The 12,449-nt window shown below is 45.7% G+C and overlaps 1 pseudogene; it reads right to left on the bottom strand.

The window, feature by feature from the left end:
* Window positions 1–538: 538 nt before the first annotated feature.
* On the bottom strand, window positions 539–2,738 carry LOC136552767 (transcription factor MYB30-like; annotated as a pseudogene).
* Between the last annotated feature and the right edge of the window lie 9,711 nt (window positions 2,739–12,449).

The following is a 12,449-nucleotide window of genomic DNA, read 5'->3' as shown; positions in this document are numbered from 1 at the left end:
ATATCTGGCGTTCCAAAGGGCAATTCATATCTTAACGTATTATTATATTATAGCTTCTAAAGACCAGACATGACATGTTTTTTACATGTTCATTCTTCATTGCACATTTGCTGTTAGCTGCAAGCCTACAACTAAGTAGGTATGTACGTGCCTACCATGTACCTAAACTGATCTCGAGAGCTATATACATTTGATTTAAGTACAGTATATATATACATATGTAAAACTACAAAGGAGCGACGAGTGATTAATTCGCCAGTATCGCAACATATGTAGAACTACGTTAAACTATATGTGCAGGAGCGTCTAGTGATTAACATTTTGATTCGAATGTTATATATAACTAGTTGCATGCCCGTGCTAAGGGTATGGTAAAAACAAAATAAATATATTTCTTAAAAATAAAAGTAAACAGTGAGATAGATTAAGATTCATCTAGAAGAGATTTACGATGACAACTTTTACTCAGAGAATCCAATCATGACCTTGCTACAGCCAACAGATAAAAAACAATTTTATAAAAACGTAAGCATTAATGCATTAAAATTTGACATGTTTCTACTTCTAAACATTCATATGTTTCAAGGATTTACCATCTTTTCAGAGGAGTTTAGATCGACTACTCTGGCAAAGAAGACAAAATTAAATACAATGAAATGAAATTGATATATGCAAAACTCAAGAGACATGAAAGCTAAAAATATCTGCTATGTTAGTGATAGCGATACAATTTACGACAAGTATGTGAGACAGGATGACTGGCGTTAATTATTTTCCCACACAACATGCAACTTGCACAAGGGGATCTACGTACTCAAGTTTTACTTAGGGAGAAAAAGGCTAAAAAAAATAAAAAGGCCCAAGAACATACTCCGTCATAGTAAGGGTAGCAGCACAGGAGTGGTTCTGCATATGTAGTTTGGAATCTAAATGAAAACTACGCAGATCCTACGTCTTGATCAAGTGACCGATTTACAACAGCTAGCTAGCTAGCCGATTCATTAGTCACTGACGTACTGCAGGATCTATGAAGTTTTCTTTAGGAGACAGCGCGCGCTGTAATCACACTCCTTGGTTGACGGGATTAGCTTGAGCTGGATCGCTTGGACACACTAGCTAGCTAGAACGGGTAATCCATGGAGGCCGCATCAAGCAAGCTGGCGCTCTGGGCATGGTGGAAGTGGCTGTCGTCGTCGAACAGCCACGACTCGATCGCCGACAGCGGCATCTGCTGGGACGGCGGCACGGCCGGCTTAGTCTCGTACTCGAAGACCGGCCCACCAGCGGCAGGCGCGACGGCGGCGCCACCGTACGACACCTCCGACGCGTCCGAGGATCCGGTGGACGCGCTCTCGGCGCCGCCGGGCGTGCCCGGACTCCCGCCGCGGGCGCCCTTGCGGCCGGCCCAGCCGTCCAGCATCCGCGAGATGTTCTCCGTGGTCAGGACGTACGGCCCCGCGGCGGCGGCGGCGGTAGGCGCCGACTGGGAGAACTGCGACGCGCCCGAGGAGCTCGACGCCGGGCTGTCGCCGCCGCCACCGCCCATGCCCGCGCCCGCGCCAGCGTCCGGCGCGTCGACGGCCGTGGCGTCGCGCTGCAGCTGCGGCGGCTTGAGGTCGTCGAGCGGGGTGAGGGCCTCGCGAAGCGCGCGGCGCGCCAGGTTGATGTCCGTCTGCAGCCTCCTTTCCCACTGCCCCTTGGACGACAACGGCGGCCTGTGCGCCGGCGGCTTGGCCGCCCCGTCGCCGCCGCCGCTCTGCAGCTTGCGCTTGAGGTGCGTGTTCCAGTAGTTCTTGATGTCGTTGTCCTGTGCGCTCCGGCAGGTACGACGCGATGGCCGCCCACCTACACCACACCACGCCATGCGTTGGCGTCAATAACACCATCCATGTGCCACACTCCTCGTCAGCTGTAACACCATGTGCGGATGAATAAATCTCCGTCCGTACCTGTTGCCGAGGAGGGCCTGGAGGTGGATGATGAGCTTCTCCTCCTGCTCCGTGAAGTTGCCGCGCTTGATGCCCGGCCGGAGGTAGTTGGTCCACCGCAGCCGGCAGCTCTTGCTGCACCGCATCAGCCCTGCGCGCAAGAATCCGTCCTCCACTGATCAGCTCTCTCTAGCGCTAATGGAATGAAGTGTGATGGATCAGATGAACTAACACGTACTACCACATACCAGTTTTGGCCGGGACGGCGCGCCAGTTGCCGGGGCCGTGCTCCTGGATGTAAGAGACGAGGACGAGGTCCTCCTCCGGCGTCCACGGGCCCTTCTTGACGCCCTCCTTGTCGCAGCACGGTGGCCTCACCATGGTGTCGATCGATGGACTCTTTCGATCGATCTCCGTGAGCAAAAACAAGTGGCCTTCACCTTCCCCTTAGCTTGCGGCCGGGTTATTGCTGCTGGTGGTGGTGGCGGTGGTGGGCAACAACAACGCACAAAAAGGCTACAGCTGCTAGCCACCGGCGCCGTACAAGAACAAGAGCGGGACCGTCAGATCACCAGAGCTCTCTCTCTGACGATCCGTGTCTTGTTGCGAGCAACCGAGCTAGAAGAAGCCAGCGCGCGTGTGTTGGTAGATGGGTACTTGGTGTGGTGGTGGTGGTGGTGGCGGCTTGAGGACAAGGGTCCAAGGGAGTGAGGCGTAGGCGTGTATATATAACGGTGGCCGCCACGGCCGGCCGGCCAAAGCCCAAAGCACAGCGCTGACCTTTTGTGGGGCTGTGTGGGCTATGGCTAACCAATGCAACCGGGCCGGCCAGGATGCCGAGACAGCTAGGGTACTAGCCGCAGCAAAGGTTGTAGAGAGAGAAATGAGAGTGTAGAGAGAAAATGAGATGAGCAGTGTGCTGTGTGCATTTACTCCTATCTCGTGGAGTCGTGGCAAAGTCAGCCTGGTGGTGGGGCGGTACAGCCACAGTGCAGTGAGCAGTGGCCGGCCGGGCCTTGCCTGGCTGTGGCTGCCGCTAGCTATTGCCCGCCCGGCTCGCCTCGCCTCGCCTTTGCCCTCGCGTCGCGATAGCCGCGTTGCATTAAACGCGCCGGGTGCGTGGCCGCATATGGCATGTTGCAGCGCACTTGGTTTCCATCCCGTTGGCCGTCTGCGATCCCCGGTCGGGGCCCGGCCCGGCTGCCGTGCAGCGCTGCCGCTGCTGCTCGCTCTCCGCCTCTCTCCCCGACCTCTCCCCGGGCGGCCGGGCCCGTGGATTCAATGCGAGCTCCACCGGCAGCAGCAATCTCATGTGCGTGCCCCTTCAATTTCCACACACCCCTGGTTGCTGGGGCCGCCGGACCTCTGCGCTGCGTGGGTACTCGCAGTGGTATCCAGACCAGAGACGACCCAGTCAAGGAGTCGCTATTACTACCGCAGACTACAGTGATGTTTTGGTCATCCACGCTCACGAGCCACGACGACTCATCAGGTGCAGATGCATGTGGCTAGGCAACCGTACGTATTTGTTTTGTCGTCGCGCCTCCGCAAAAGCCTCTCTGCTCGTATCATCGTATCTCGTATGTATAGAATCCAGTTCAAGCAGTAGGTGCGTGGCGTGGCCGTTTCGATTCCGGAGGATTGCTATCGGCCACGTTAGCTTCGCTGAAAAAAAAAATCGAAACATTATTCTGATTAATTTGTTTTGAGAGAAAAATACTGTTTCAATTAAAAAAATAAGTTAAAAAGTACGGATTGTAAGACAAGCAAACAGGGCCATCAAGGCTAAGCGCTTGCTTCCATAGACCATGGTTGATAGAGACCGTAACAAGGCCAATGTCAGTGGGAGTTTCATGTACCGGTTTTCAACGCACTCATATTTTATAAACAGTGTAGAAAAGTTTAATCTCTCTCTACTCCTACGAAACTCTTACCTTGGTCATGTCAGCATATTTAATACCTTGATCATTCCTTAAAAACTCTCTCTACTCACATAAATCTCTCTTTTCATTAATAATAGGGATAATGTCATGTCTGCCCATTCGTGAAACCTCTATTGAGATTGGCTTAATCGAACACTTTGATGAAGTGCTCGCTGTTCTGGTACTAATGGCGAAGCCAGCGGAGGGGCTATGGAGAATTGGAGATGTTGATCTGCTTCTTCAAGCTCCTTGCCTTTGCCTCTTTTTTTCCCCCACTCTCTGCTTCTTCTTCCCTCTCCTGTACTCCTCTGCCTTCTCTCCGCAAGGCACTGTAGGCTGGCAGGTAGAGATAGTCAGATAGGCACAAGAGACAAGAGGAAATCACTCAGTCCTCCGGTCCTCCCCTGGTGTTTTTGTTTTTCATTGATGATCGATCAGTCATCCATCGGTGACATTTTAGCCATCGACATTGAATAGTTTGGGTGCATGCATGAGCAAGCCATATTTGTCGCACCTTCGCAAAAGACCCGTAACTTAACTACTACGTACATATACGGAGCGTCACTCGTCTTTACTATTCTTGTTTTGGCTTGGTGCACTTATATCGAGTCTTGGCACAAGTTCTTTTATTTGACTTGGTATGCTACTTGTGCTCTCTTATCACAGTTCACGACAAATACCTTTGCGAATTCAAACACCATTTCCGTAGCAGGGCCTCGTCTGGATCCTCTGGCTAAAAATACTTATGTTAGCTGACTTGTTGGTGAGCATCTCCAAGAGATTAACCAAATTTATTGATTTAGCTACTCTCTAAAATAGACTTAACAAAAAAATACTAGAGTACTCCAACAGATTTTGTAAAACCAAGAGACTGGATGGCTAGTGAGGTTGGCTATTTAAAATTAGAGAGCGGATGGAGTATGTTGGAAATGTTTTTTCTTTAATAATAACCAAATTTATCTTTAGAAAACGATTTGGCTAATCTTTTGAAGATGCTATAAGGCACTAGCTAGACTACTAGTTTACCTACTACTCCCTCCGTCCCAAAATATTTGTCGCTTTCGCTTCTCGAGAAACAACTTTGATAAAATATATATTACAAAAATATTAATATTATGGTACATAATTAGTATCATTGGAAAGATCTTTGAATCTAGTTTTTTTAATAAATTTATTTGGAGATACAAATGTTGTACGTATTTTCTATAAATCGAGTTAAACTTGTGGCACGGAAAACGGAAACGACAGATAATATGGGACAGAGGGAGTATGTCTGTCTAGGAATGTAAATTGCATTTTAACAAGAAAAAAATCATACAAAGTAGACTTTAACGTTTACTCTCCTTAGAAAGAATGTAATTCTACAATAATACTAAGCCAAATGATATGAAGTTTGACTAAATTTTGGAGAAAGAAGTGGTAATTTGTCTAACAATATGTCGTTGGACGCTAAAAAAATCGACACCAGTCCAGATGTGGTTAAAATATAAACATGTCAATGCAAGTTTTGTACGCTAAACTTGCATGTAATCTGACTAATTATTATAAAAGAAATATAAATTTGCTTTTTTCCACAATAAAAATACGTCTTATATTACTAGAAACTATTAGTTAGCTGAGGTCCAAACAGAACATGTGTGAGTGTTTAAAATCTTGAAAGTTACGCTAGTCTCTGTGAGAGTATTTCATGTGAGTTTTATTTTTACACCCTGTTTGGATCCAAACATGATGACTAAAAGTGGAGGCGAAACTTTAGCCCATCTGTGGAGGCAAAAGCTTGGCCCAGCAGATGACGTTGCGAACGACGCGTACCTCCTGGGCCGGCCCAAAAACCTAACGACAGGCCAGAAGGGCGATCCAATCTCCGACCGGAAGTCCTAGCCAAAGAGAAACGACGCCCGCTTCCGACTCTGGCCCGCCTCTCCGACCGGAAGGCCTCGCTTCCGACTCTGGCCCACCTTTCCAACCAGAAGGCCTTGCCAAACAATGCTTCCGAGTCCGACCCGCGTCTACAATCGGGGATACACCGAACATCTGCTTACAACTCTTCTCCGACTGATAAAGTCGGAGCCAACTCGAACCAACCGACCGGTGACGCCCGCTCGGTGAGGACCAGGAAATGAGCAAAGCAAGTAAAGCAGGACACTCAAGTCAAACCGTAAAACCAAGGATCATACCCTTTACATCTGCAGTGCAGTACCGACAGGACATGTCAGAAAGGTGCCCTGCAACCTCCTGAGCATGTCAAAACCCAAGCAGTGTTGTGGGCGCCGACGATTTGCCCCCACAGTGTTGTGGGCGCCATCAATTCCCATACCAGGCAAACACGGTAAAAAAACCCCACATGCCTCTAGACATCGACAGTGTTGTGGGCGCCGTCATTTGTCATACATGGTGAATACGGTAAAACCTCTCACATGTGTCTGACACAAACAGTGTTATGGACGTCTACCATCATCTTGTACTTGACAGCGTGGGCAACAAGACTTAGTAGCATACGAACTCTCACTCTCTCTCTCTCACTTGTAAAGGCAGTCCCCTTCATCTATAAAAGGGGATGCGCGCTCTCCCAAATAGGGAGATCAATCGGACGACAACTGAAACACGCTCCAACAATCCGAACGACCAAGGATTCCTAACGAACAACAGACGTTCGAACACTTAGCACATAGCCGAGCTCCTGTCACTCTTGGCCCTTCAGACCAGAGTCTGACCGGATCTCTTGCACCTTCCATCTTACTCCCTTTTGTTTGTAACCCCACAATAAACTTCGAGCACCTGGGCTCAGGAATAAAGTCATCAACCGACTCAAACTGGACATAGAGCATATTGCCTGAACCAGTATAAACCCTGTGTCGTTGAGTGCTAGGCCATATCCGATCACAACATACAGTAAAACTACAAATATTTATGTGTTGGTCACTTTCTGCACCGACAGTTGGCGCCGTTCGTGGGGAAGACGTTGTACGTTCACGCTTTTAGTCATCGGATAGCCCACTTTTCCTCCATCCTCGTCATGGCGGGCTCAAGCGATACGACTCGCTTTAGCTCACTGGAGTTTCCCGCACTCCCACCTGTTGGGATGTGGGTTCCACCCGTCTTCGAGCTGTCCCTAGGCCTTCCTCTTCAGAAGCCTAGACTTTGTCGCCGACCGGCTCGACGTGCTGCACCTCCACGAGGAGACACTTGTTCCGGCGCCCGTCGGAGGGGCGCCCTCCATCGGCTCTGGGACACCCGACGACTTCAATGGCGAGGCGCCTACGTTTTGTTCCGAGCATATGCTCTGCTCAAACCCCACTGTGAGTATTGTACACTTTGTTATTTACTCACTATCGGACGTGTCTGGTATGGACAGGGATAGAAACCAAGTGTTTCTGTTCTACGTATTCCGGACGTGTCCGGTATACCTACCGGACATTTCCAGTATTGGAGGAAGCAAAACACTAATAGGATTGCAACTGAGTCTTTGATTTATATATTTTCGTATATCCTTAATTTACTCAGAAGCTTGTGGTTTATCAAAACTAAGTGGATTGTTCAGCATCTCTTAAACTCAAATTTAAATATGGAAACTTATTTGGTTGTGGTTCAAAATAAAAAATTGACTCCCAAATTCATAATAGAATAAAGTGCTAGTTAACAGTCATTTAAATTACTTAAAGCACTTATTTAGGGGGAGCTCATATTTTATTTTGCACCTTGTGGACTAATAAATTTATCTAGCACTCTTTTGTTGTCCTTTGGAAGAAAAAGTGATTTCGTATCCAGCATGATTATTTGGCAATTAAGGTCAGCATAAAGATTACCATGCTATGTATCTTCTTAGTGGTATTCTTGTGGGCTCAAGTCAAAGGTATGTTTTTACATACATGCATTGTAAGTGCATATAAGGCCCTTTATATGTTAGAATATGCATTTATATGACATATGAGAGATATTTTTCAAAACTCATTACTAGCATGTGTAGGTGGTGTGAATTTGAAAAACTATTTGAATCTTGGTCTTGGTGACCTAGCCTTGTCCTGTGATAATTATAGCTCTCCTTAATTGTTTGATTGGACAATTACACATGACATGGCTTTCTTCAGTCCATAATCTACTATGTCTCACAATCTCTCTCTAAAGTGATCAAAATCTATATGCCAAATATTTAGAAAAGAGAAGTGCTACTCATGGCATTTTGATAAAAAAGTATTTACACCTTGTTTGGATCGAGGACATACATGTTTTTGGATCAAAAATTGATATAGAAGGGGATTGGAATTAAGTAAATAAAATTTGAAAAAAAGATCAGCCAGCCCGCAAATATCGGACGTGTCCGGTATGAGCGGGGCTATAAAAATGGCCGGTACCCCTTCGCTCTGATCCTCTATCTCTCTTTTCTCTCCTCCAAGCCAACGCCGCCACATCTGTTCCACCATATTGCGATCGAGTGATTCCATTGTGAAAAGGAAGAGAGGGAGATTGGATCGGAGGAGATTTGCATCAAGATCGAAGACTTCGGGACTTGGATTTCCATTCGTATCTTCATTCACTCTCACAAGGATAGCAGCTATGAGTGGGAGACTAGGAGTCTAGGTCCAAGCATAGGCATGATCCAGCTTTGGATAAACATAAGAAGGCAAGACAGGAAATGCATCCTAGATTTAGTTCAGTAGGAGTAGGGTGGTAGCAGGAGACCCTCTAGAGCCACTAGGGGCGCTCCATAGTATATAGAGTGTGGTGATGGTGATAACAGCCCTCTTCTGGTGATGAAACTGAGGATTACAGACTTGAGCACAGGAGAAGGAAGAGCACTGATAGAGACTCAGACAGAGAGTCAGATAATGGTGACAGCTCTAAGGAGATAGAGGAGAAGTAGCAGGCACCTCCAGTGCACCACCTAGGTCAGGGCATGAATTATGGCCTTCTTGAAGTACATGCTCCCGTTTTACCCAACTATGTTGTCAGAGTCAACTACAAAGGAAATGGTATGACTATGAGAGAAAGAGATCAGAGGAGGATTGATCCTAGGGGTTTACCTAGGATTTAGTACGATCATCACTTTCACACTATGTTCCATCTGGATTATTATACTAGTGTGATACTTGCTAGGAATCCTATGGTAGCCAAGTCTCAGTGGATAGATTGGAAACATGTTAGAGAGCTATAGAAGTCCTCCATTGACTATGCTATTGCCACTTGTCAGCGCACAGGTGTATACACGCTCATGGAGTTTATGCATGATTGGAACTCTGAAGCCATTGCACAGTTTATGCCACTCTATTTGTGAAAGAGGAGCCGAGGCGTATGCATTGGATGCTTGAAGGCTAGTGGTATGGTGTTGACTATGACGCCTTTGTAGCTTTTCTTGGCTTCTTAAAGGAGGACCTCTAGAGAGATAGGATCCACACAGAGCAGGTGTTACCTCCCGAGCAGCTCGCCTACATGTATCTACCAGAAGATGAGAGAGGAGTAGTGGGGAAGGTTCTAGATCTTCACCCTACTTATAGATACCTAGATAGGATGTTTAGGAAGACTATTGACTGCAAGGGTGGAGACAAGGGCAACATTGCAAATTATTCTAGGAACATGCTCCATAGGATGGCACCTGATGCTCAGCCATTCAGTGTGTTTGACTTTATTTGGTCAGAGATTAGGAGTGTGGAAGAGAGTCCACTCAAGGGCTGTGGATTTGCACCTTGCATCATGTTTATGATTGAGAAGGTCATAGGACACACATTTGAGTATGACAAGAAGCATAAAGTCCTGAAGATTGTAGATGACTTGATAGAGATTGGGGTACCTCCAGTAGGAGCAGCACCAAAGGTAGATTCACCTGCAGGTGGTGCAGTAGCTGGACGAGCTTCTCCTCTACCACATGATCCTTCACATTCTTCTTCACATCGTCGTAGTCCTCCTTCTCCTATTCGCAAGATGTTCAGTGCTACCTTTAGGATGTGCAAGGACATACGGACCTATTAGCAAAAGGAGAGGGAGGCTAGGAGGAAGGATACTCGGACCTTGAAGCAGATTGTTTCTAGAGTTGAGCTTGATCCTCCTAGGTCTCCACTATCATATGAGGCAGCTAGTGAGCCTGAGACTGAGAAGCAGCAACAGGACATGTATGACATAGAGTTTGCTGAGTTCCTTCAGCGACAGCAGCAGCAACAGCAGGCTCCAGAGCACCCTAACACTTTACCACTACAAGCTCGGCTGCCTATTCACTCTCAGCCATGTCCCAGTGCTGCAGACGAGTATGCTTTAGACTACTGGAGTGACCTCACAAGTAGTTTCTATGACCTGTCTTGTGCAGGTGGTTCTCATCCAGCTGGTGCTACATGCTCAGATGATGAGGATGCTGATAGAGATGAAGATGATGATGAGTGATCATAGCTTTCAGAGACAGCTTGTAGCCCCTTTGTCCTTAGTATGTCATTGATGGACCTTTGTGGTGATAGATGACAAAGGAGGAGAGAGACTGATTAAAGCTTCAGGATAGTTTCATTTGCTTATCTTTGTACCTGAAGATATGTACTGTAGGCTATAGTTTCTTGAGACTCTTTTTAATTTCTAAGCTTCATTAATGTAATCTTTTGAGCCAGATTGTATCATGTGAGAGATAAGACTCACTTATGTTTTATCTATATATCTCTTGAGATATGATCTTTATTTATATTATATTAGTGGCTTGTGGACTTAAGAAAATATGTAATGAATGCTATATGTGACATACATGTGTTATATTTATTTTCATAAGGACTATGCATGCTAAAATAAAAATATTTGATGTGATGTCTTTATATTTATTTTTGTGTGATATATCTTGTCATATGCATCACGATTTTACTTATCACACACACATGCACCCCATAGATGCAATGATTTAGGGGGGAGTCTCCTATATGTTTAAGTATGCGCAATTGACATTTGAGGTCATTTTGTGAATTCTAATCATAAGCACATATTAAGGGAGAGTCTCTCATAAATCATTGAACCCAAAAGCTTAAATATTTATATTCTTTTGTAAGTTTTAATTAAGTTGTCATCAATCACCAAAAAGAGGGAGATTGAAAGTGCATCTAGCCCTTGAGTGAGTTTTCGATGATTGAATGACAACGTGATTAAAGGTCTAACCCGTTTGCTAAGTGTGGACAGGTAATAGGTTATCTCACAGGTACTTAATGAAAGCCATAATGATGTGTTGTTGTATAAACAATCTAGTTCAAGCATAAAACAATAATACAAATAGAATTAATGCAAAGATTTATTTATTGTGGGATTTCCATGTACTGTGTGAAAAGCAAGCTCGTAAGAATTAATTAATGAGACATGAGGGATTGCATATAGAATGGTCTCATATTTAAAGCTTGCTAAATTGAAATGAAAAACATAACAATACAAATAAATGGTTGATTCAACACAAGATGTGACTTGATGGCTTGAGATGATGAAAATAGCAAGGAAAGGCTTTGAGGTACTAAGCAAGGGTGAAGGGCAAGCGATGGCTTGGCAGCCAAAGAACCTAGCTAGGGTGAAGAAGGAAGTACTTGCATTTAGTTGAGGTACTAATCAAGCTATGATGGTCATGTTAATGTGAAGGATCAAATCACTATTGAAGTATTTGATGGAAGCAACTTGATACATTTGGGATTACTTAAATTTGATGAATGGAATCAAGTCACGTGCTCAAGATGGCTATGCTTAAGTGAAAAGATCAATATCAATATGTTGGCACCCTCACTTGATGAAGATTGGATTACACAGCTTCGGTTGAAAGAGAGCAACTCAAAAGGTTTAAATTCATTATACTTTTAAATTTATGTTAATAGGAATGTTGTACTATTAAGAGGGATGCATCATGTTGATAGATAATGTTTCATAAGTGCTCAAGCCAGCCCATGTGAGTTTTGAGTGTTTGAGAGACAAAAGACCTAATCTGTTTTTGCTGGTCTGGCAATACCGGACGTGATACCAGGACGTGTCTGGTATGTGCCTAGCCAGGATAAAATTCTTATTGTTCTCGGGTTGGTTCGTCGGGAGTTTTGATGTGGGTCAGAAGTTTCGACGGCCGAGAGTTCTGGCATAGGTCGGGAGTGTTGATGTTTCGTGCTTAACTGACTCAGAGGTTCACTGTCCTGGTCATACCGGACGTGGCCAACGGCTAGTTTTCAAAATGCCTCGAGGGTCAGGAGTTCTGATGGTCGGAAGTTCCAGCATGCGTCAGGGAGTTCCGACACCTCACAAACTTCAACTCAGTTACCTTGTTTTCAAAATATGCTGAGGGTCGGGAGTTCCGACGTGAGTCGGGAGTTCCGATGGTCGGGAGTTCCGACCTTCATCGGGAGTTCTGACGCCTCACATTGTCACTGTAACTTAGTTACCGTTGGCGCAGTGTAAGTCATACTGGACGTGTCCGATATGCATACCGGACTTGTCCGTTATGGCAACAGCTATAAAATGGCTAGTTTTTTCAAGAGGGCTATAAATACCCCTAAGCCTCCACCTTTGGGGGGTGCTGATTCTGCTGATCCTCTAGCACGTTTTTGAGCTTTGCCAACTGTCCTAACCCTCTCTTAGTGAGTGTTTGATCAAATTTGCCAAATCAAATTGTGGGTTG

This window comes from Miscanthus floridulus, chromosome 4 (assembly GCF_019320115.1).
Source record: "Miscanthus floridulus cultivar M001 chromosome 4, ASM1932011v1, whole genome shotgun sequence".
Lineage (NCBI taxonomy): Eukaryota > Viridiplantae > Streptophyta > Magnoliopsida > Poales > Poaceae > Miscanthus > Miscanthus floridulus.
This window is presented reverse-complemented; position numbering and strand designations above follow the sequence as displayed.